This window comes from Bidens hawaiensis, unplaced genomic scaffold (assembly GCF_021521415.1).
Source record: "Bidens hawaiensis isolate Kalapana, Puna unplaced genomic scaffold, B.hawaiensis_p1.1 tig00005179_1, whole genome shotgun sequence".
Lineage (NCBI taxonomy): Eukaryota > Viridiplantae > Streptophyta > Magnoliopsida > Asterales > Asteraceae > Bidens > Bidens hawaiensis.
The window spans coordinates 1,450,822-1,473,843 of record NW_027491332.1 but is presented as its reverse complement, the minus strand read 5'-3'; the positions used below and the strand labels follow the sequence as shown (position 1 = coordinate 1,473,843).

Below are 23,022 nucleotides of genomic sequence, written 5' to 3'. Positions count from 1 at the left end.
AATAAAATTCTTTCACCTGACAACCCTCTTGCGTTCTCTTACACACATATACCAAAATACTTATTCGCCACTATTAAAACTTCTATCCTATTGTGATTAAAAAACAAAGTCAACCCCCCAAGTGATTAGGAATCTCATATATATACCCCATTTTTTAACAAAAATCCGCGTTGCACGGGTTTCTTAAAACAAGAGTATTCATAATGTGATACTCGACTAAAATGTTTGGGTTGTAGAGATTTTATCTGATAGTTGAATTTAGAGACGGACCAACAATATGCTAACACGTGTCATTTTTTTAGAGGAACGTCAACCTAGACGCCTTGTGAGAAGATCTATTAAAGCCTTAGCCGGCAAGTGGAGATAGATTTTGAGCCCTGTACGTTAAGTGGAGGTAGCTTTGAACCATAGACGATAAGTGTAGATAGCGTTTGAACCCTAAACACTAAGTGGAGTTGATATCTGGATTAATTCTTTCACCAGAATAATTTTTGTCACTTAGTTTAGTTATGAATTTGTGATGGGCTGCTAAAAAAGGTTATTGTTTTGATACTTTTGAGTTACTCACTTTTGATTCTGTAAAACTACTTAGTTGAGTGTAATTGACTATGCATGGTAATGTTATAACTCAAAGATAAATCAATATATTATAGTTTATAAAAGACTTGGTTTTGTAATCCAAAATATGTTAGCGACGCAAATGTTTGCAAGTTAATTGGCTTCTATTTCGACGTAAAAGAACTAGTGATTTAGTTGAAATCATATAATAAGACATTTCCCGGTTGGAGTGGTGAGATTTTCATCTCCCCCTCCCCAGACCCCTCCCCCCTCATTTTAAGGTCGATTCCTTACTCAATTCATTTTACTTGGTTCAACTCTATTTATGATATTTTCTCGTTGTTAAGGCGTATCAAATGTTAAGGTACTTGAATATTTTAATTGATGAATATCTGCTAAATAATCTATAAAACAGTTTAAGATCAGTGAACATAAATTAACTAATCAAGTTTTTTTTTCTTTTACCAAAATTACTGCAAATGCATTTTTGCCTAATCATAAACAAATTTATAATGAAATTTGTTGATGCAACATTTTGAGTTTTTGACAACCATCACTATTATCTTTTCATATCTCTTGACTCTTCTCTATTTAATATTTTTATTGTTCCACTATTTGTGTACCGTTTCACAATTATTGAAATCTTTTTGTTTTCATTTGAGAACTAAATAATGCATACACAACTACAAGTGACAAGACCCTGATCCTTCAAAGTTCAAATATCATAAATTAACACTTCTATCGATCTACAAATTCTAGTTTGAAACATTTCACATCAAATTATAAGTAATAAACTTAAAGATTTATTTTGTCAAAGGATTATATTCAAGATTTCAAGTCAATAACCATTGATTAAAATCTTCAAGCGCATTGACCTTTGACAAGCCTTAAAAGAAATTTAAAGTGCATTGATATTTTATCAATTTCAAACTGAGTGAAAAAAATCAATATATACAGCTAGTTATTTCTTATAATAAGAATGTATTTGTTTAGTTTTTTTTATAAATTACAGTTACTTATTTTGGCCCAACTCGTTCTAACTTGGCTTGTTTTGACCCTTTAAAAAATCTTGTATCCAACGTTACGTGACGGAGGAAAAGGAGTATGATGGTTGTCCGAAGCGTAGAAGCAACAAATAATGGGATGGGATGGGATGGGATGGGATGGGATGGGAACGAGCGGGAGCTCCACCCCACCAGAGGATCTAGGAGAGCGGTATCCATTTTGTACACCCGCGATAGATATGGAATTAGAGGATGGAAAGAGAATGATAGATAATTTGGTTATGTGCAATGGTTGTCTCGCTTCTCGGACACACTGCTACCATCGCATAAGGGTGGCAGTGTTCCCACACCCCTAAACCATCCACGTGTTGGAAGTTTTAAGTGTGAATGAAGTCTCAATTAAAACCTGGGCCCGCGTGAGGAAAATTTTGAATTTGTTTGAGATTCGAATTCGTTTGAGATTCATTTCATAAACTGAAATTGTTGGTCAGTTTTATTAATAATCATTATGATGATAATGATTATTTTCGGTTTCAACTCTACACTAATGACCATTATTATTATTATTAATGATCATTATGATAATGGTTATTAATTTCGGTTTTGTAATGCACTAATGGCTATTATTTGATATTTAATGGTCATTATCATTATTGATTATGATTCTATGGTTATATAAGCGGACCATCTCTTGAGTTGATAAAAAAAACCGAAAATACACTAATATACACACTTCTTCTTCCTCTTTGTTACAACAACATTGTTACGGTTTTCGTTTCGGGCAAGTGATCAAGTCCGGTAGTACTACGCTTCTGTTTCGAACCGGAGTACCCTGGGAACAGACCGCGAATCTGTTTAAGGGAATTGTGTCAAACACAAGCCCGGTTCACCGTTTCTTGATTATTTCTTTTCTTATTTTTGGATTCTTTTATACAAGATTTCCAACACCACGTTCCCTCACACCCTCAGCTTCTTCACCGTTTTATAAAATGTGTGGTGTTTCTCCCACACTTTCCGTCCCATTTCACGGCACAGTAATTTCCTTACGTAGTGTTTTCACCCCCACTTTCCTCGTGTTCGTGCAACAATCACACATGGTCTAAGTTTATTTGCTCGGTATCTTTTCATTTTTTAATTTTTATTTTTAAACATAGTCTTAATTCAGAACTATAACAACATTTTTCTCTCATTCACTCATAAGCACTTTTAAAAAATATATAAAAAAATTATATGGTGCTACCAATGTTTTCATAACCAGATCGGACGTCGAACCGGACAGGCTACCGGGTCACCGGTTCAACCGGTCGAACCGGCCGAACAATTTCGGGAAAAAAATGACAGGAAAGGCTGAAAAAAAGTTTTTAGAAAAAAATATATCATTTTTCATTGAAAACCAGTTCAACCGGTCCGGTTTTCCGGTCGACCGGTTGAACCGGTTCAGACTGGCTGGTTTACTGGGAGCCGAGCGAACTGCACATAACCGGACCGGTCGGTGGACCAAATCCCGGTCGGACCGGCCGGTCCGGTCTCAACAACATTGGGTGTTACAACAACTTTTCAAATATACAGAAAAATTATTGCATTTTCTCTCACATCAATTCATAACATCTTAAACCACTTCATATATTATAAAAACTTCACTCACAAAATATAGTGAATGGATTGCGAATGCTCTTAGTTAATACCCAGCTCAATTACCCGATACACACATACCGGTTTACCCAAACTATTTACTTTTATTTCATTTTCATGTTCGTGGGTAATATAGTAATTTACTAATCCATTGACCCTTTAATTTCTATATTCTTAATTTATTTGAGTTATAGAATTATTTGAAAATTAAAATAGTCTAAAGTACGTTTAATTAGTGAGACTTAAGACATAGTTTTTTAACAAACTAACTGTTATAGAAAATTCGTGCCTGATGTATATGATTTAGAGTATATCATATAAGACATGATTTTACACTTAGATATAAGACTAAGATTACCGACACACATCTTGAACCCGCGTTTCATTTACTTCCTGGTTATAATGAAATGGACAAATATGTTTTAATAATAGCAATGAATAGGAATGCAATTTGTTTTTGGAACATATCAAAAGGTTACGTGATTGAGCAAAGCCAAAGAGGAAATAGACAAAGACCGTGAAGCATAAGTCAAAAGCAGGTGGGATTTGACTGCGACATGCCACGCGGTTATCCATATCAGCCGATTGTACCATATATGCCAGCTTATATTTCTTCCTTACATTTTTTATTTCAAGTCAAATCATGCATTCTCATTGCATGTTTCTTATTATTCCAACATTAAATCTAAATAAAAATTCTTATTTTTGTATAAGCAAACCGGTTTTACTAAATATTAAAACTACAAAGGAATTAGGTATGTAATTTAAACTTTATTAATTGGTTTACATAGCTTTATTGTACACAATTCTTCAATTGAATTAGTATTTTTTTTCATTTGGGTCCTTGAAGAGTGACAAATATAGAGAATACAAGTCTAAAATTCATATAGGTGTTACATGTTTTTATGTTAAATTATAGTTTTCATAAAGGAAGAGAATTGCAATATGAGGGAGCAGGTTCCTGAACAAAAGGCTTGTAGGAAGTTAGGAAGCCACCAAAATGCGATGCATATATTTTAGACAAGTGACATAAATGTTTGTATATAATCACACACCATATGTTTTAGTTATGCATCATGTACAAGGTTATATAATCACGAACCACTGTCATAATTGTTTAAAAACTATAATGACGATTTTAGCGTTTGTATATAAGCGTTAATTGTATTTACCGATTTTAGAAATTTTAATAATGTGCACATATGCATAAAAGAAATTAGATACACGCATGCATGAAGGAAACATAGGAGAGTGCTGAAGAGGTATGTACCCGCCTCAACACCGAGCAAGGCGGGTCAACCCACAAGATAAACACATTATGAAGGCACAAAGCCAAAACCTATGCGCATGGCGCATACAAAACATGCTCAGGCATCATATGCCCAGGCACACATATGCTCGTGCATCACATATGCGCGCGGCGCATATCACATGCTCGTGCATATCACATCTGCCCAGGCACACATATGCTCGCGCATCACATATGTGCGCGGCGCACCAGCGCGCGGCGCATATCACATCTGCGCATGAAATATCTGCGCGTGAGAATAAAGAGAAGACCTCGCGCATCCTCAGGATGGGCGCATATCACACATGCACATAATCGACCTCGTCCTTATCCAAATCAGGATTAGGGCAACCTTGATTGTGCACGTCAGACAACCTTCCAGAAGGCATCTTTTTAAGGAGTAAGAATATGCTGATGTTGACAGCTGCCAAATGAAAGGTCGACAACTCAGCATGATACATGTGCTACCACGTGATTACAGCCAACGAGAAAGCGCCAGGTGTCCCAGAGGACACGTGGCGCAGTGCGATTGGAGGAGGCCAACGAGGTTGAGCCTAATCAGTGGAAACCCTAGCACTATAAATACAGCATCAACTCCACTTTGATGGGGGACATTCATACTCAATCATTGACAGTTACAGACATTGATTCACATTGAAGCATATTCAATTACATTCACTGACAGGCAGCCCTAGTCAGTTACTTTCTCATACACAGAGAGACAATCAGAATAATCATACAGAGTAACATACAGTATTCAGCTATTAAGCAATACTCTCCCAATTCCCTTACTCTCACATTATTATCTTCTCCTACCCATACTTATTCTCACGCCGGAGGGTTACCCCAAAGAGGACCCCTCTGTCCCTTTCTGAGGGGTAAGTAACGGCGCTGTTCATTTTGTAGGTGGAAGAACACCGATCCAGAAGAACCATCGGTGAAATAGTATAATCACACCCGAGGAAAGTAGATCTGCTACCAGTGAGTAGATCCACGTTTCTTCATTGGCGCCATCCACTGTTACAAACGGCAATCAGATCTCATCAGATCTACATAAAAAATCAATCACCATGGTTTCTGGCGTTCGTAACGTTGATCAAGCTCTGGAGGATATTGAACGTGAGGGTGTTAACGACGGACAGCAGGTTCTGAGGGTTCCGCGTGATTCTACGCGTACCACCAGCAACCGTCCCTTCGTCACAACCCCTCACGGCCAGACTGAAACTCCTCCAGACGATCTCACGTTACAAAATCTTGCCGGCGCGAAACTGAAAGGACCAATGGGTCCAGAAGAAGAAACAAATGATCCGAATGAATGGCTCATAAACGAGCAGCGGCGTCTACTGGAAAAGTACAATGAAATGGTCAAACAGAAAAAGCTAGCTGACCAAACACAAAGGCAAGCGTTTGATAAGCAGACTACAAAAAGGCCGCGCGCGCCGGAAGAAGGACATTCTGTTCACACTGCACACACTGAGTTCAGTGATGAAGAAGTGCATAGCATGAGGAAGACACGGGATACTCATGCAGGAGGCTCACAGCTCCGCGCGCCTGTGAACATGGCGCCTGGAGCCAGAGCAGATCTGGATCTGCACATGCCGTACAGCCCACCGGTCAGAGGGCAAGTGGACGTAACCACACCCTACAGACCAGCCATCTTGGTAAAACACTCAAAGTTTACTGCGCGCATCGCGCAGGCTCCCATCCAGCACAAGACCAAGATGCCAAGTGGTCTGGGCAAATATGATGGCACAACAGATCCATATGACTTTTTGCAAGGTTTCTATAACACGGGAAACCTAGAGAGCTGGACGATGCCAACATGGTGTCATATGTTTGCTCGCTGCCTCACGGGCGCAGCGCGGGTATGGTTCGAGAGCTTGCCGACTAGGCAAATTGATGGGTTCGAGGAACTATTAGAAAAGTTCCAAGCCCACTTCGTACAGCAGCGCAGGCACACGCGCGATCCTGATGACATCATGCACTGCGTACGCAGGAATGATGAAACGATTGAAGATTACATCACTCGTTTCAATCAGGAGTCCCTGGCAATCGGGGGCATAACTGAGCAGCTCCTGCGCGTGGCCTTTATACAAGGCGCGCGCAGTGATCAACTCCGCCGAGCTCTCGTAAGCAAAGATGGTATGCCCACCACTTGGGCAAAACTAATGGAAGCATCGCGAGTCTTCGCGAGAAATGAAAAACAGATTGCCCAAGATAGGGCAAGAGAAAGAGCGCATCAGGCTGAATCACCGCGCAGCAAAGAGAAGAGGGCCAAACAGAACTCTGTATGGTCCAGGTTGCAGCCAACAAGTTTTTCTTCCGCAGAAAAGCAAGTGCAACCAAGCTCACCCCAGCCCCAAAAAGATGTTCGTAGTCGCGGGGAGGGTGACAAGAGGGAGGGCGGCAGAGATCCTAGCAGACCTCTGCCAAGAATATGGACTTCCCTCACTAAAACACCTTCACAGGTGTTAGGTACTGAGAATGTCCAATTCAAGCCCCCCAAGCAACTACACTACAAGGGACCGCAAAACTGTGGCAAATATTGTGAATTTCACAAGTCCCCGGGCCACAACACCGACGCATGCCATCATTTAAAGGATGCGATCGAGAAGGATGTAAAGTCAGGCAGGCTGGCTCACTTGGTGAAAAACCCAAGAATAGAAGATGAGCAACCGGAAGGAGCCTCTGCCAGCAAGAAATACAAAAGAATCTGTGTGGCTGAAGGGGGACGACAAGGGCAGACGTCAAAAAAGAGAAGCGCGCAAATCAACGGAGATTGGCGCGAGCAGCAAGTTATCTTCTCAAGAATCAGGGGAGGCCCTTCAATAAGCAGTCCTCTCGTCATCACCACACACATTGCTCATTACGAAGTGTCAAAAGTCCTAGTGGACACTGGAAGTGAATCTGACATTATGTATGAGCAGTGTTTCAGAAAGTTAGACCCGGCAGACCAAGCGCGGCTAGAAATTGTGAACGCACCAATCTGTGGTGTTTCAAATGAAATCATCCATCCCCTTGGTCAGATTCAGTTTGAACTAACTATGGGGGATGATGAGCACAAGCGAGCCGAAGTTGTCAACTTCTTGGTCTTGCCCACCACGTCATGCCACAGTATGATCCTGGGTAGGGGAACGATTGCCCAATTTAATGCTGTACCGTCGCCAGCGCACGGCGCATTGGGGTTCCCTACACCAACAGGCGTAACATTTGTTTACCGCGATCATTTGTGCGCAGTGACAAGTACGCCGCGGGAAGGGAGAATGAAACTTCCAATGGCGGACAATGCGCCAGAGAAGTGGATTTTAAACCCAAAATTCCCAGAGCAAACGGTCACAATTGGCGCTACCATTTCAGAAGAAACGAGATTGAGAATGAAAAGGTTGCTCACAAAATACACGTCGGTTTTCGCGTGGCAACACTCCGATATGACGGGGGTCCCGCGAGACTTGGCGCAACATTCTCTTAACACGTTCAAGTCGGTGGAGCCAATTGCTCAGAAAAAGAGAATCATGGGGGATGAAAAGGCGAAGGCCATGAATGAGCAAGTGGAGGACCTGTTGCGCGCAAACATCATCCGCCCGATCCGATACCAGACGTGGGTAGCCAATCCTGTGATGGTAAAGAAAAGCAACGGGTCATGGAGGATGTGTATTGACTTCAAGGACCTCAACAAAGCATGTCCGAAAGACTGTTACCCCCTCCCAAACATCGACGCAAAGGTGGACTCCGTGGCGCCATTCAAGCTCAAATGTTTCCTGGATGCCTACAAAGGCTATCACCAGATTCAAATGGCACCACAGGACGAAGACAAGACTGCCTTCAGAACCGACAAGGGTGTTTTTTGTTACACAAAAATGCCCTTTGGTTTAAAGAATGCGGGCGCAACCTATCAGAGACTTATGGATTCGGTTTTCAGTGAACAAATCGGAAGAAATCTAGAAGTCTACGTTGATGATTTGGTGATCAAGAGCAGGGAGGAGAGACAAATGCTCAAAGACATCGAGGAAACTCTTCAGCGCCTAACGGAAGTTAACATGAAGCTCAACCCGAGCAAATGTACTTTCGGCGCGGAAGAGGGGAAATTTCTTGGTGTAATGGTTACTAAGGATGGTTTCAAGGTGAACCCTGAAAAGGTGGAAGCCATCCTTGACATGCCTTCACCATCCACCATGAAAGAGGTTCAGAAGCTGAATGGTAGATTGGTGTCAATCAACAGGTTCCTAGCGAACCACGCCAGCAAATCTACTCCATTCGTTAACACTTTGAGGAATTGCTTGAAGAAGAGCCAATTCAAGTGGACGCCTGAGGCTGAGCAAGCTTTCAGTGAGATAAAAGAATGTCTCATAAAGCTGCCCGCGCTAACAGCTCCACTTCCTGGCGAAACCCTTACATTGTACCTGTCAGCTGGAGACCGCGCCATCGGCGCAGTATTATTGGTGGATCGCAAGGGGATCCAAACGCCAATATACTATGTGAGTCGGGTGCTGACAGACCCTGAGACGCGCTATTCCATCATGGAAAAGTTAGTTTTGTCACTAACACACGCGTCGCGCAAGCTCCATAGATACTTCAATGGTCATCCTATTGAAGTTCTGACTGGTTACAACATCCAGCAAGTCTTGCGACGCCCCGCGCTCTCCGGAAGGCTGACAAAGTGGGCGCTGGAATTAGGTGAACACACGATCACCTATAAGCCCCGTCCAGCAATAAAGGGTCAAGTTTTGGCGGATTTCATCACGGAAATCCCAGAGGGAAAGATTGAAGAAGCTCAGCGCGAGGTAGACCCTCCGCGAGCAAATGATGAAGGAGATGTTTGGAGGCTATTCACTGATGGAGCCTCCAACAGCGAAGGGTCCGGCGCAGGCCTCAAACTGGTGGACCCTGATAATCATGAATATACTTATGCTATTAGGTTGGACTTCAAGAGTACCAGTAATGAGGCAGAGTATGAAGCCCTGCTGGCTGGTCTGCGCATTGCGCGCAAGTTTGGAGTTAAAAGGCTAGAGGCCCATGTTGATTCTTACTTGGTAGATGCTCAGGTCAACGGCCTTTATGACGCCAAGGAGAACACAATGCCTCTATATCTAGAGCAGGCAAAAAAGCTTGTTGAGCAGTTTGACTTCTTCAGAATCATACACATCTCGCGCAGCGAAAATAAGTCTGCTGACGCGTTGAGTAAGATGGCTTCAACTAATTTTGATCACTTTGGCAAAGATGTCAGGGTGGAAGTGATGAGCAACCCGTCAGTGCAAACGCAATCTGTCCTTGTAATTCATACAACCCCTTCATCCTGGATAACTCCAATAATGGAATTCCTGAAGGAGGGGAAGTTACCGGACGATCGCGCACAGGCGAGAAAGATAAGACACAAGGCGCAGAACTATGAACTACTTGATGGTACATTATATCGACGCTCTTACCTTGGACCGCTCATGAAATGCCTGGAAGCTGAAGAAGCAAGCTATGTGATTAGGGAGATTCACGAAGGAATCTGCGGAATACACGCTGGCCCGCGCATGGTGGTTGCCAAGGCAATGAGCTCAGGCTACTACTGGCCAGGCATGTACTTGGATGCGCTAAAAGAAATCCAAAAATGCAAGGCATGTCAGAGCTACGCGCCAAATACCATGCGGCCAAAGAACAACTTGATTCCGGTGACCTCTGCATGGCCTTTCCACAAATGGGCCATTGATATTGTGGGGCCCCTGCCGCAAGCGCAAGGGCGAGTGAAATTTTTGGTAGTGGCGATAGACTATTTCACAAAATGGGTTGAGGCCAAGCCACTAGCAAAAATCACAGCTGAGGCGATGAAGCAATTTATCTGGAGCCACATCATTTGCCGTTTTGGCCTTCCTATGGAAATTGTGAGCGACAATGGCAAACAATTCACTGACAGGAAGATATCCAGCTGGCTTAAAGAATTGCACATCAACCAAATCTTCACTTCGGTCTACCACCCTCAAGGGAATGGCCAAGTGGAACGCGCGAATCAAAGTTTGTTAAATGGGCTGAAGAAAAGGTTGGAGGGAGAATCCCATTCTTGGGTCGAAGAGTTACCTAATGTCCTGTGGGCGCACAGGACATTAAGCAAAACTAGCAATGGCGAATCCCCGTTCAGCCTAACCTATGGGACAGAGGCTATGATCCCAGCAGAAATTGGATGCCCATCCCATAGGGTACTCATGATGAGCAAGACTGATAACGAGCGCGAAAGAAGATTGGACCTCAACTTGCTTGAAGGACGCAGAGAAGCGGCTATCATCAATGAAGCCAAATACAAGAAAAAGCTAGAAAAATATTATAATCAGCGCGTTAAGGAATGTCACTTCAAGAAAAATGATTTTGTCCTTCGAAACAATGAAGCTAGCCACGCGATACCCCCAGGAAAAATGTCCCCCAATTGGGAGGGACCTTATCAAATTTCAGAAGATTTGGGGAAAGGCGCGTACACTTTAAAGGATTTGAATGGAAAAAAGATACCGCGCGCGTGGAACGCGGCACAGCTTAGAAAATGCTTCATGTAAAAGTTCAAATATGTAATCAAGGCTTTTAAGCCATCATGAATGATGATTCGCGCTATCTTTCAATATTTGTTCTATTACCTTTGCATACATGTTTCACACTTCCTTTATTAATTTGGAGCAATATGACAACACTATATTGACTTCAAAACAAAATAAAACGAAGTAAAACATACATGCGCGAGCCTTAGCTCAAACGCGTTAACGAGTCTTAACTCTAAAACGTCAGGGCCTTAGCCCAAACCTACGAGCCTTAGCTCAAACACGTTAATGAGTCTTAACTCTAAAAACATCAGGGCCTTAGCCCAAAACAAAGAGCCTTAGCTCAAAACACTCACAAACATCCATCTTACATCCCGCGCAGCCTGATCATAAAAATCCTTAAACACAACTAAGGCAAAGTACATGCCATATCATAGTTGTTAAGGTCTCAGGTCGAGGTCGCGCGCGGAATCATAGTGGATATCTGGGTAACACATGCTGACATGTAATGGCTAAAACTCATACTTCCATATAAAAACCGCGCGACAACGAGGCGCAAAAAAGGAATAGTGAAAAGTCATCGCGCGTGTCAGCATAAACAAGATACTGCGAAACCACTTACAAAATAGGACTATGGTTAAGTGAATAATTTCCTTACAACCTTGTTCTTATTTTAACGTGCAAGCATATCTTATATCTATACAAGCAAACATGAAGAGATGAATGGAAATGCGCAAGATGTGAAAAAGGGAAAACAAATTTCATTCCATAGCGTTGAAATTTACAAGTATGATGAGTTACAAATTACAAATAAAAATAAAAACAAAAACATGAAGGGCTTCTCAAGTCTCCACGTTGACATTAGCCTCTTCATCATCCTCATCATCGCCCTCGGCATCTGGCGCAGCCTGCTCCTCTTCATCTCCAAACTGACCATAGTCAAGTTCTTCCTCCTCATTGGAGTCTTCTATCACGACGGTGTCAGGAGCAGATTCTTTCGCCGCGCCAGAACCGCTGGCAGGGGCAGCATCCCCCGCGCCACCATCATCGCCACCAGCCCCCTCGCATTCATCGAGCAACTTCTTTAGCGCGCCGAGGTCGGACTGGTCAGCAAGCGCAGCAATCTGCAAATCAATAGAAAAGCATTGAGTACAAAACACTTGGAAAATTAATCAAGTAAAACTCATTAAGGTCAAGGTACCTGCATAAGGATGGGGATGGGAGTATTCATATACTTCTCCCCCACCGCGGCCATGTCCGCGCAGGCCGCGTCGCTCTTGTAAGGGTACTCGGATGGGTTTTTCTTCAACATGCCATATTCATACCCATCCGTAAACCCTTCAGCTCGACCCACCAAGCGCGCGGCAGCATTGCAGACCATCACAAGGGCCTGAAACTCGGCAGAATATTTCATCGCCAAAGCGCAACGAGTCATGCCCTGTGACACCAGCCATTGGCGATCCTGCGCGAGGCCAGCAACAGACGTCTCGAGGGCAGGAACCTGGGAGTTTAATAACTCAACAGTTTCCTTGGTCTTTTTTAGCTCCTCTTTATCAGACGCTGCTGCCGCCAAAAATTTTTCTTTCTCCGCCTGCGCAGCATCAAGTGCTTCCTGGCTGGACGCTGCCGTCGCCAAGGCCTCATCTCTATCGGCCTGCGCGGCCGCCAACTCCTTCTTCAGGCGTGCAACCTCGCTCTCCAGTGATGATTTCTCAGTGATACTCTGGACGATAGCTTGGTCACGCGCCTCAGCCTGCTGTTCCAAGACACGCACTCTCCGCGCGTACTTGGCAACTTCGGCCTCCGCCACCTGCTGCTTCTCCCGCGCAGCTTGGAGCTCATGCCCGCGCTTAATAAAGGCGGTGTTGGCACTTGCTCGGTTTTCGCTGAGCTCCGCCTGGAGTTTCTCAGCTCGTGCGCGAGCATCAGAAAGGTTCCAGGCAGCCACCTTAGCCTCTTGCTGGGCTGCCACAAGAGCATCGCGTACTTTAATATAATCGCGATGAAGCTCTTGGGAGGCAGCAAAGAAAGCTGACCCAGCGAAAATGTGATCGTTGAGCAAGTCAGCGCGGGTGCGCTCCTCCTGATACCTCCTTTCAGTAGGAGGCACGGCATGAGCCCAGAAGTCCTCGCATACGCCCATGGATTGGAAGGAACTGTATTCATTAATATTCCATCTCGGGCGGTAAACGTGGTCACCTTCCTGCAAAACACAAGAAATGTTCTAAGTCATAAAACATACTTATATGGAGGTACGCGCAGTGGAGCAACAAATTAAAACATACCTGCGGGGATGAAGCAGAAAAGTCAGCGCCAGCCCCACCAGAAGTCTGCGCTGCGAAGTCTTGTGGCATCGCAGGGCTGGCGCGATCTCCCAAGGAGTCTTCAGCTTGAGCCCCCTCATCCTCCTCATCTTCTTCAATAGGCCTCTTCTCCTGCGACCTGGAGGGCTCCAAACCAGCCTCGCGGAGAGGGCTGCGCGTAGGAGGAGGCGAGGGAGGTCTCGACGCCGCCAGTTCGGCGCGCAATACGGCTTCCTGCTCCTTTGTAATCCCAATAAGGGGAGACTCAGCACTAGCAGGAGCAGGACCAGAACCAGCGGCGCCACCAACGGCGCCAGGAGTGTCACCAGCAACTTGTACGCCAGCTACAACTCCTATGAACAAATCAACAAGGAAAATTGGTTTATGACTGGATCCAAAAAAAAAAATTCAGAAGACAAATGTGCAAAACATACCTTGGCGCAATTCTGTTCGCGCGGCGAACATCGCCATAAAGTTCATTCTACCCTTCTCAGAGGGTAGAACGGGGGACTTCGAAGCAGACCCCGGCGCAGCCTCAGCACCTTGTGGCGCCTGCGACTGATCTGCAACCGTCGCCGGTCCTGCAAACATTCAAAGGAGCAAAGGTTTAATAATAATTCAATCAGATGAAGATAAGCAAAGTATACCTGTCGCAGGCGCGGCACTGCTTCTCTTTTCAGCCGCGCGAACGGAGGAGGTGACGCCACCATACCTCAAGTGGACAGGAGGTCTGCCCACTTTCACAGGCAGGGAAGCTAAAGAACCCATGGTGGTAAACACCTGGGTTTCCTTAGGTCCCTTCGTTTGAGCATGGGGATGAGCGACAGGGGTGTCATCTTTCTTTTGTCTCTTACTGCCCCCTGCGCCAGATTTCCCCTTAGCTTTGCGCTTTAGTAGGGGCGCCTCCTCTTCCTCCTCCTCCTCTTCCGCGAGCTCCAGCTCGTAGTTTTCGAGCGCATCTGCAAAAACAAACAACAGAACTGTTAATAAACTTTGGTATTCTAAAGGAATGAGCATAAGTGCGAAGGCTTACCAGGCGCGTCGCCATCAAAGTCAAATTCCAGATCCACTGGGATGAACATGTCATCGAAGCGATCTGGGAAACCAACCTCCCCAGCGCCAAGCGCGACGGAGCCACCCTCCACTTGATCATCATAAGCGGCGTGGATATAATCCTTGGTGACTGCGCAAAAACAAGTCAAGTGATATCAGCAAAAGAATTATGTTCGCGCAGAAAAAGAAATAAAGCAATGAAATAAACTTACACAACCCGTCGACTTGGATAACGGGCTCAAGCGAGCTGTCCGCCCACCTCTTGCTCATACCAACCCCCACCAGCGCCTCCTCACGAATGCTCTTGGCGGGGGATGGTTCAGTGGACAGCTTCTTAACCCAGGCGCCAGTTGGGTTCTTGAGGACACCCACATTCGCAGGCGCAGAAGAGATGGAGCGCATGGTCATACGGATGGGTATCACACCAGCCCTAATGTAGAAGAACCTCTCAGACCAGTCATGAAGGCTCTTGAATGAAACAGTGGAGCACTTCACCTTCTGACTGCGAGGAATAAAAGAGAACCAATTGTCTTGGATCTTGGCCTTATAAAAATACTGAAAGCGCCGAGGGGTAGGCTCCTCGCGCTGGGATTTGCACATGAACTCAAAGTGAGTCATGCGCACAAGTCCAAAAGGATGAACTTGGGATATATGAATCCCATAGAACTGCAGCAGTGCACCCACAAACCTTGTCATCGGGAGACGAAGGTTGCAGTGGGTGAAAAAATGGCTATATAAGGATATATAACCGGCAGGCGGGTCCGCCGCCGATTGCCCGGCCTCAGGCAACATGCAGCCAAACAGGGTGGGAAAGCCCTGAGAGGCGATAAGGCTGTCAAGATCAGCCTGCCTCAATTTGCAGGGGATTTCATTCCACCTCCTCACCACCTTGGTCATCCTTACCTCCTCCGATGAGCCCTCAGCAACCTTCTTCCCCTTGCCTTTCTTCTTCAACGTCGACATCACTACGGATTTAACGCGGCGTTTTCGGGAGACGATTGAGGTGATCGACAGGTTCGAGGAGTCCGAGCTATCAGACATACAACTGAACAATCTAACAACGGAAACTTCTGAAGAACAGATATTTCAGAGGACAAAGAAAGAAACACTCAGAAGAGAAAACAAGAAGATGAAGGATAAAGAACTCCAAGGGCTGGCTTTTATAGGCCGAGGAGAGAGAAATTTGGGTGCTGAACGGACTTCACGCGCCCCCACTCGCAGGTATAAGCCAACGCGAGCGCGACACGTGCCCCTGACAACTGTGTGAGAGGACACGAAAAGAAAAATACGGCGGGTGCCAGAGTTCACGCGCCCCCACTCGCAGGTCTTGGCCAACACGAGCGCGACACGTGTCCCTGACAGCTTGTGAGGGGACACGAAAGGCAACTGTAGCACCTCGAGCACACGAAATGTCTGACACGTCTCCATCACTGACCCACGTCAGCAACCGTCACGTACATGGACGATTCGTTTTCAACCAAATGGATAGAACTTCGCGCAACGATGGAAACAACCAAGAAAACGACAAAACCCCATTAAAAGACCAAATCAGTAAGTCTAATATCTATCTTACCGCGCTCGCGCGAGATAAGACACACATTAGACTGGGGGGGCTTGAAGAGGTATGTACCCGCCTCAACACCGAGCAAGGCGGGTCAACCCACAAGATAAACACATTATGAAGGCACAAAGCCAAAACCTATGCGCATGGCGCATACAAAACATGCTCAGGCATCATATGCCCAGGCACACATATGCTCGTGCATCACATATGCGCGCGGCGCATATCACATGCTCGTGCATATCACATCTGCCCAGGCACACATATGCTCGCGCATCACATATGTGCGCGGCGCACCAGCGCGCGGCGCATATCACATCTGCGCATGAAATATCTGCGCGTGAGAATAAAGAGAAGACCTCGCGCATCCTCAGGATGGGCGCATATCACACATGCACATAATCGACCTCGTCCTTATCCAAATCAGGATTAGGGCAACCTTGATTGTGCACGTCAGACAACCTTCCAGAAGGCATCTTTTTAAGGAGTAAGAATATGCTGATGTTGACAGCTGCCAAATGAAAGGTCGACAACTCAGCATGATACATGTGCTACCACGTGATTACAGCCAACGAGAAAGCGCCAGGTGTCCCAGAGGACACGTGGCGCAGTGCGATTGGAGGAGGCCAACGAGGTTGAGCCTAATCAGTGGAAACCCTAGCACTATAAATACAGCATCAACTCCACTTTGATGGGGGACATTCATACTCAATCATTGACAGTTACAGACATTGATTCACATTGAAGCATATTCAATTACATTCACTGACAGGCAGCCCTAGTCAGTTACTTTCTCATACACAGAGAGACAATCAGAATAATCATACAGAGTAACATACAGTATTCAGCTATTAAGCAATACTCTCCCAATTCCCTTACTCTCACATTATTATCTTCTCCTACCCATACTTATTCTCACGCCGGAGGGTTACCCCAAAGAGGACCCCTCTGTCCCTTTCTGAGGGGTAAGTAACGGCGCTGTTCATTTTGTAGGTGGAAGAACACTGATCCAGAAGAACCATCGGTGAAATAGTATAATCACACCCGAAGAAAGTAGATCTGCTACCAGTGAGTAGATCCACGTTTCTTCAAGTGCTATGTAGAAAATTAGAAAATGAGTAGTTATGAGGGTTGAAATAATATGGGTTGACTAAACACTCATAACACTCTATTATTATTTGCTTAGTTAATACTATAAATTTAACTGTACTTTTTTTGGAACGGCATAAACTTAACTATATACATAAGTATTAAAATGGTTCTTCGTATACTTTTAGTGTTAAATCAAAGATGTTATTTACTATTTTACATGTAGTTTAGGTTCAACTAATTACGTATTTGTTAACAAGAAAAATAAATTGACTTCCGTGGAAGTAATTAACTTGACTTTAGCTGTAGCTTATGTAATAAACAAATTTTATACTTTTGAATAATTAAGTTTACTGAACAATCGGATGACATATGAAACAGGCTTACAACAATATTTTAGTAAATCAGATTTGGTCAAGAAAAAATAAGAAATTATGTAAGTTGGGTCCCTCATGTTACCAAACAACTGGCTTAAACCCTCACTTGACGCACCCACCTCAACCAAACCAACAACCTCCTTTCCATCTTCTAGTTCAGAATTTCCGATAAAAGTTAATTCTTTATAAAATATGTTGACACATGAACACTTACGAATTTATATAATATAATAATACATTAATTCATTTCCACTTCACATATTATTATAACTATTTTATCTATATATATATATATATATATATGAATCTTAAATCTTGTTGAAATTCATAAATATGCTTTTTGTTCTTTTCACTAAATACGCAAAGGTAAAGTCTCTTAACAATAAACACCTTGGGTTTGGAAGGTATTGGGTTTAAGTCTCAAACCAAATAAAAATTAACCAGCGTTAGATTAACAAATAGAACCACTAAATATTTATAAACAATTACAAAACCGTTGTCTATATAGGGAAGTACCTATATTTCATAGTGTGGATTCATGTGTTCACTAAAAAGATTATAGTTGAAATGATTCAACATAGTGAATAAAATGATTTTTAAATAGTTAGTGATTCCTCATTTTAATCCACTCAAAAGGCATATATACTTCCGTATTCACCTTTAGTTGATTGAGACCGTGTATGGAAAGTATGTGTCGTTTTTTACTTTGTTGCCAAGAGTGGTTTATAGCATCACCTAAGAAAGGAAATGCCATCATAGTGTCTCAACTAAGGGTGGCAAACCCAACCCAAATGAATTGTTTTGGGTCAAGATGGATAAACTTTAAAAGTAATATGGGTTAGGATGGATCATAAAAATTCTTCAAGTGGGTCAGGATGAATTGGAAATATACAAGGGAGTTTCATTTATAGGTTAAAATGGGTCAAAACAAAATATCCAAGTTATCCAAAATTTATCTAATTCAAAATACCCAAACTATCACGTGCAAACAAAACTCATCTGAAACACAATAAACGATCAAAACGAAACAAAAACCCCGAACCGAATAAAACGAAACAAAGATACAAAAATAAAACTAAACCGAAATAGAAAAACGACCAAAACAAAACAAAAAAAAACGAAATGAAACCGAAAAACTGACTAAAACGAAACAAAAAAGAGAAATGCAACCGAAAAGCCAACCAAAACTAAACAAAAACACCGAATCGACCAAACCAAAACAAAACTGAATCGAAATAGAAAAACAACCAAAACGAAACAAAAAAACCGATATGAAACCGAAAAGTTGACCAAAACGAAACAAAAAAAAACGAAATGCAAATGAAAAGCTAACCAAAACAAAACAAAAACACTGAACCAACCAAAACGAAACAAAAAAACCGAAACCAAACTGAACCGAAATAGAAAAATGACCGAAACGAAACAAAAAAACTAAAAAACTGACCAAAATAAAACATAAGAAAAGTAAATGCAATTTAAAAACTGAACCAAAACGAATCAAAAACACCGAATCGACCAAAACGAAACAAAAAAACTGAAACGAAACTGAACCGAAATATAAAAACGAACAAAACGATACATAAAATACCGATATGACACCGAAAAACTGACTAAAACGAAACAAAAAAAGCGAAATATAATAAAAAAAGCTTACAAAAACGAAACAAAAAAAACTGAAATGTAGCCGACCAAAATAAAACAAGATGAATCGAAACGAAACAAAAAAAACGAAATGAAACCGAAAAAACTGACTAAAACAAAACAACACTGTAACCGAAATCATTGAAACCGAGCAGATACCGAAACCGACCGAAATGAAAAAATAAAAAAAAAACAAAACCGAACCGAAAAAAAACCCCGAAAAACTCGAACATGAACCGGTACAAAACGGTTTTTTTTATGAACGATGATGACCGGGGAAACATTTTAATTATTTTATATTTTGCGTTTTTTATTTATATTTTGAGTTATTATTTTTTTTGAATATTTTTTTGAGGGGTTTTTAAAAACCCTTTGTATGTCAACCTTCACTTGATCAAGATGGGTTAGCTTTACCTATTTTGATTCATATCCATCCTAACCCTCTATTTTAAAAATCTATCATGACCCATACCCAGCGTGACCCATCACCCAAATCCAACCCAACCCACTCACATTGCCACCTCTAGTCTCAACTCTCAAGACGTGTGTATAGATAGTCCATATGCGACGACCAAGGTAGATGAGAAAGCATTGACATTGAGAAGATAGTATTCTTTAAGAGAAGAGGGTGAGGCGTTTGGTGATACGTCCCAGCCGTTATTTTGGCTTGTTATTGCCCCCAAAGTGTGCACTTGTAGCGTTTAACTCTAGACATGCCGTATCAAGAATAGGCCACAAACGAGAATAAGATAATGTGACTCCATAGTTGGCATGCTTATGTTATGGGAAGGCACGTTTCCATCAATTATCAGAGTCACCAATTTTTAGTACACGCTTCAAGTACCCGTTTCGATTTGATATTTGAACCAACTGACTCAAGTGGCTCTTTTATTTCATGTGTTTCAAGGACTAAGATGGTGGTTGGTAGTTGGTACACACCCTAGTGTTTAATGCATTGGTTGATGCATATTGAATGGAATCCCATTGTCCTAGTAAGTGAAAATGTTCCCGACCATTGTAATTTAGTCGTCACTTGTCACAAATGACTTTACGAGGTTGATTTTTTTGTCTTATTAATTGCATTATGTGTTAAGACGGTGGTGTTTGGAAAGTAACTCGTGTGTTTGAGTTGTCGAAGATTGGTAGATGGTGTTTGATCAAAACATGACTATGTACGATACTGAGTTATTCTATTTCTAGTTGTAGGGGAGTCTTAATGAACTTGGTTTTAAGGATTATTTGTTGAATGCAAAATCAATACCACATTGAGAAAACTAGAAAAGATCGAACAAATCAAACACATGTACAACGTTTATGAGTTCCTAATATCATTACTCTTTTTAATAGCTGCTTCAAAATTAAAAACAACTAGCGAGACGTTACAAAAATATAAATAAAACAACAGGTTTTAAGCCAACGGTCCATAAACAATGGTCATCTATCATCTATGAGAAGCTTAAATGAGATTTTTATAAAATAATTCTTTAGGTGGGACTATATGTATGTGTTTGCTAATAGTGGCTACAGCTACTATCTACTATTTACATGTGAGTTATATGAGAATCAGAGAATGATGTCTTTATAACATGTGTTACACACAGACAAAAAAAAAAACTGATGGAAATAAAAGTCATACGTCATACCAAATGAAAGAATAGTATTGATTCCATAATATTCAACTCTAAATACAAAACATATACGGAGTACTTCTCTAAACTTTATAAGTCCGGTCATGTCACGTTTTATGAAGTTTATAAAACAAACAAACAAAGTAACAAATTATAAGTCAATTCCAAGCTTTTGGCTAGCAGAATCACACCTAACCTCAGCAAACCCGACCCGATTATTCACAAGATCATACTCCATCCACATATCTTGTTGATGGTGATGTCCGATCACATACGCTTCAATCCCTAACAAATCCGAATTCCCAAACGTTAAGCAATACACGTCATCGCTCCCCGTCACCAAACCCGCAACTTTAACCAACAGTTTCGCACCCGAAACCACAAACTCCGCCCCCCGAAACATCATACTCACACTCGGTAACACGGGTAACCCGACCCGACTTTTTTCAACCCGGTAACAAAGATCCATCACACCCTGATACACAAAATCCGGATCCTCATATACCCGTAACATGTTCCTGGTTTGGTTCAAAAACTCGTTTCTCAAAGCGGTATAAACCGGCCCGAGAAGGAAAGTAAACTGGGTACCCGAGTCAATCATTGTTTGACCCGCACCAGTATGGTCCGGTTCATATACGGTTTTAGGTAACGGTAAAACCGTACCCGACACCTTTATTCCCTCGAGCTGGACCGTGTACGCGACCCGGTCGTAATAAGGTAACGGCGTTGATATTTTAACCAATGCCGTGTAATTTAACGGGCGTGTTAAATTATTATAATTATTATTATTATCTCCTAACATTAACACGCCCGTATAGTCCTGACCCGCAATACAATACGAAAATTTCGGGTAACCCATTTGATTAATAAACGATAAGGAGCCCCGGTTCATTCCAATTAACCCGGTGGATAATAAGTCCTCATTTTGGTTCGAACTCGAACCGGTGTCCATGCACCCGAACGTCACATTTCGGTTCGCGTACTCATCCGCGAACCGAAACGTCTCCGACGCGAGGTTTCCTTCTACGGAACTCGCGTCGGCGTAGGAAAGCGTGGCGTGACATAAATTATTATTGTCACAAGAAGGTGGTACGGTGAAGTCACGTGTTTGTGTCGTGCAAATGGACGAGGAACACGGGACAGGTGTGTACGAGGTAGAATGTAACGGGTCGTACGATGATGGAGTGGTTGGTGTTTTTTTGCAGTGGAGCCATGAGAGCTCTGAGCCGGTGTCTAATACCATGGTGACCGGCTGGGCCGGTGAGCCGACGGTGAGGGTGATTGTTAAGGAAACATTGTGGTGAAATGAAAGCTTCTTTGGAGGGTTTGTGAGTGGCAAATATGTAATTGATTGAATCTTTAGGGGCAAAATTGAAGATCTTGTTTGTAAAAAGAATAAAGAAAATATGAAGAACAATTTACAAAGAAGAAGATGATGATGAATAGTAGTAGTCATGTTACAGGGTTTGTGTAAGGGGTGGTTTGTGGGTTTATGTATAAATATGAAATAGACAAAGATTGGGTTTTTATTTTTTTTATATTATTATTATTATTAATTGTTTTTTGGTGTTGTTTTTTCTCTCTCACAGAGAAACACAGTGAGTGTGTGTATGCATTGCTGGCTATGTTTTGTGTTATACTGTGGGTGGTTAAATAGGACACCATATTTTGTACGAGGTGTGTGTCGATTTAAGGATTTGTGTGGGTTGTGGAGGACCTACCAAAAAAGGCACATAGTAGAGGTTTTTCTTGTTTTTGGAGTTGTTTTTATGGTCACTCTTAATTTGAATTTGAAATTGCATACAAGAGGTGTATAATGTATGTTAATATATATGCTCACACATATACGGGAAATATTAGCGAAATTATCGTGTGTAACCAATGAGTGATTATATAAAGATCTGTAAGATATTTAGAGCATGTTTTAGTATGATGGTTACTGGTTATGTAATTGTTCTATGTATTACTAGCTTTTGAACCCGTGTATTACACGGGATTTATTAAATGATAAAAATAAATAAGTTCTGTTATTTTAAAAAATAAACAAAATGAAAGGTAAAAATAAATTAAAAAATCATGTATGATATTTTAATTGTGATTCTTAAAATACTTTTCATGATTGAAATTGCGTGTAGCTTAACATACCATATAATAAATCTAAAATATTTAGTGATGATGATAAACCAAGTTGCTATAAATGCAAGTGTCTATACAGGCCTTTGAGGCTATATTAGTTTTTATTAAAGTTGTTTTGAAATGAACCAAAGTCACCATTTAAAAAAAATGATCCATACGTATTCGATGATTGTCTTATGTCAGATCAGAACGAAACATGTGATACAATTCTAGTCTGAAATGCGACAAACACAATTTGGTAATAGG

The 23,022-nt window shown here is 42.2% G+C and overlaps 1 pseudogene; it reads right to left on the bottom strand.

Annotated features, from left to right (window-relative positions):
- Window positions 1–20,728: 20,728 nt before the first annotated feature.
- LOC143629216 (aspartic proteinase PCS1 pseudogene) lies at window positions 20,729–22,509 on the bottom strand (annotated as a pseudogene).
- Window positions 22,510–23,022: the final 513 nt, after the last annotated feature.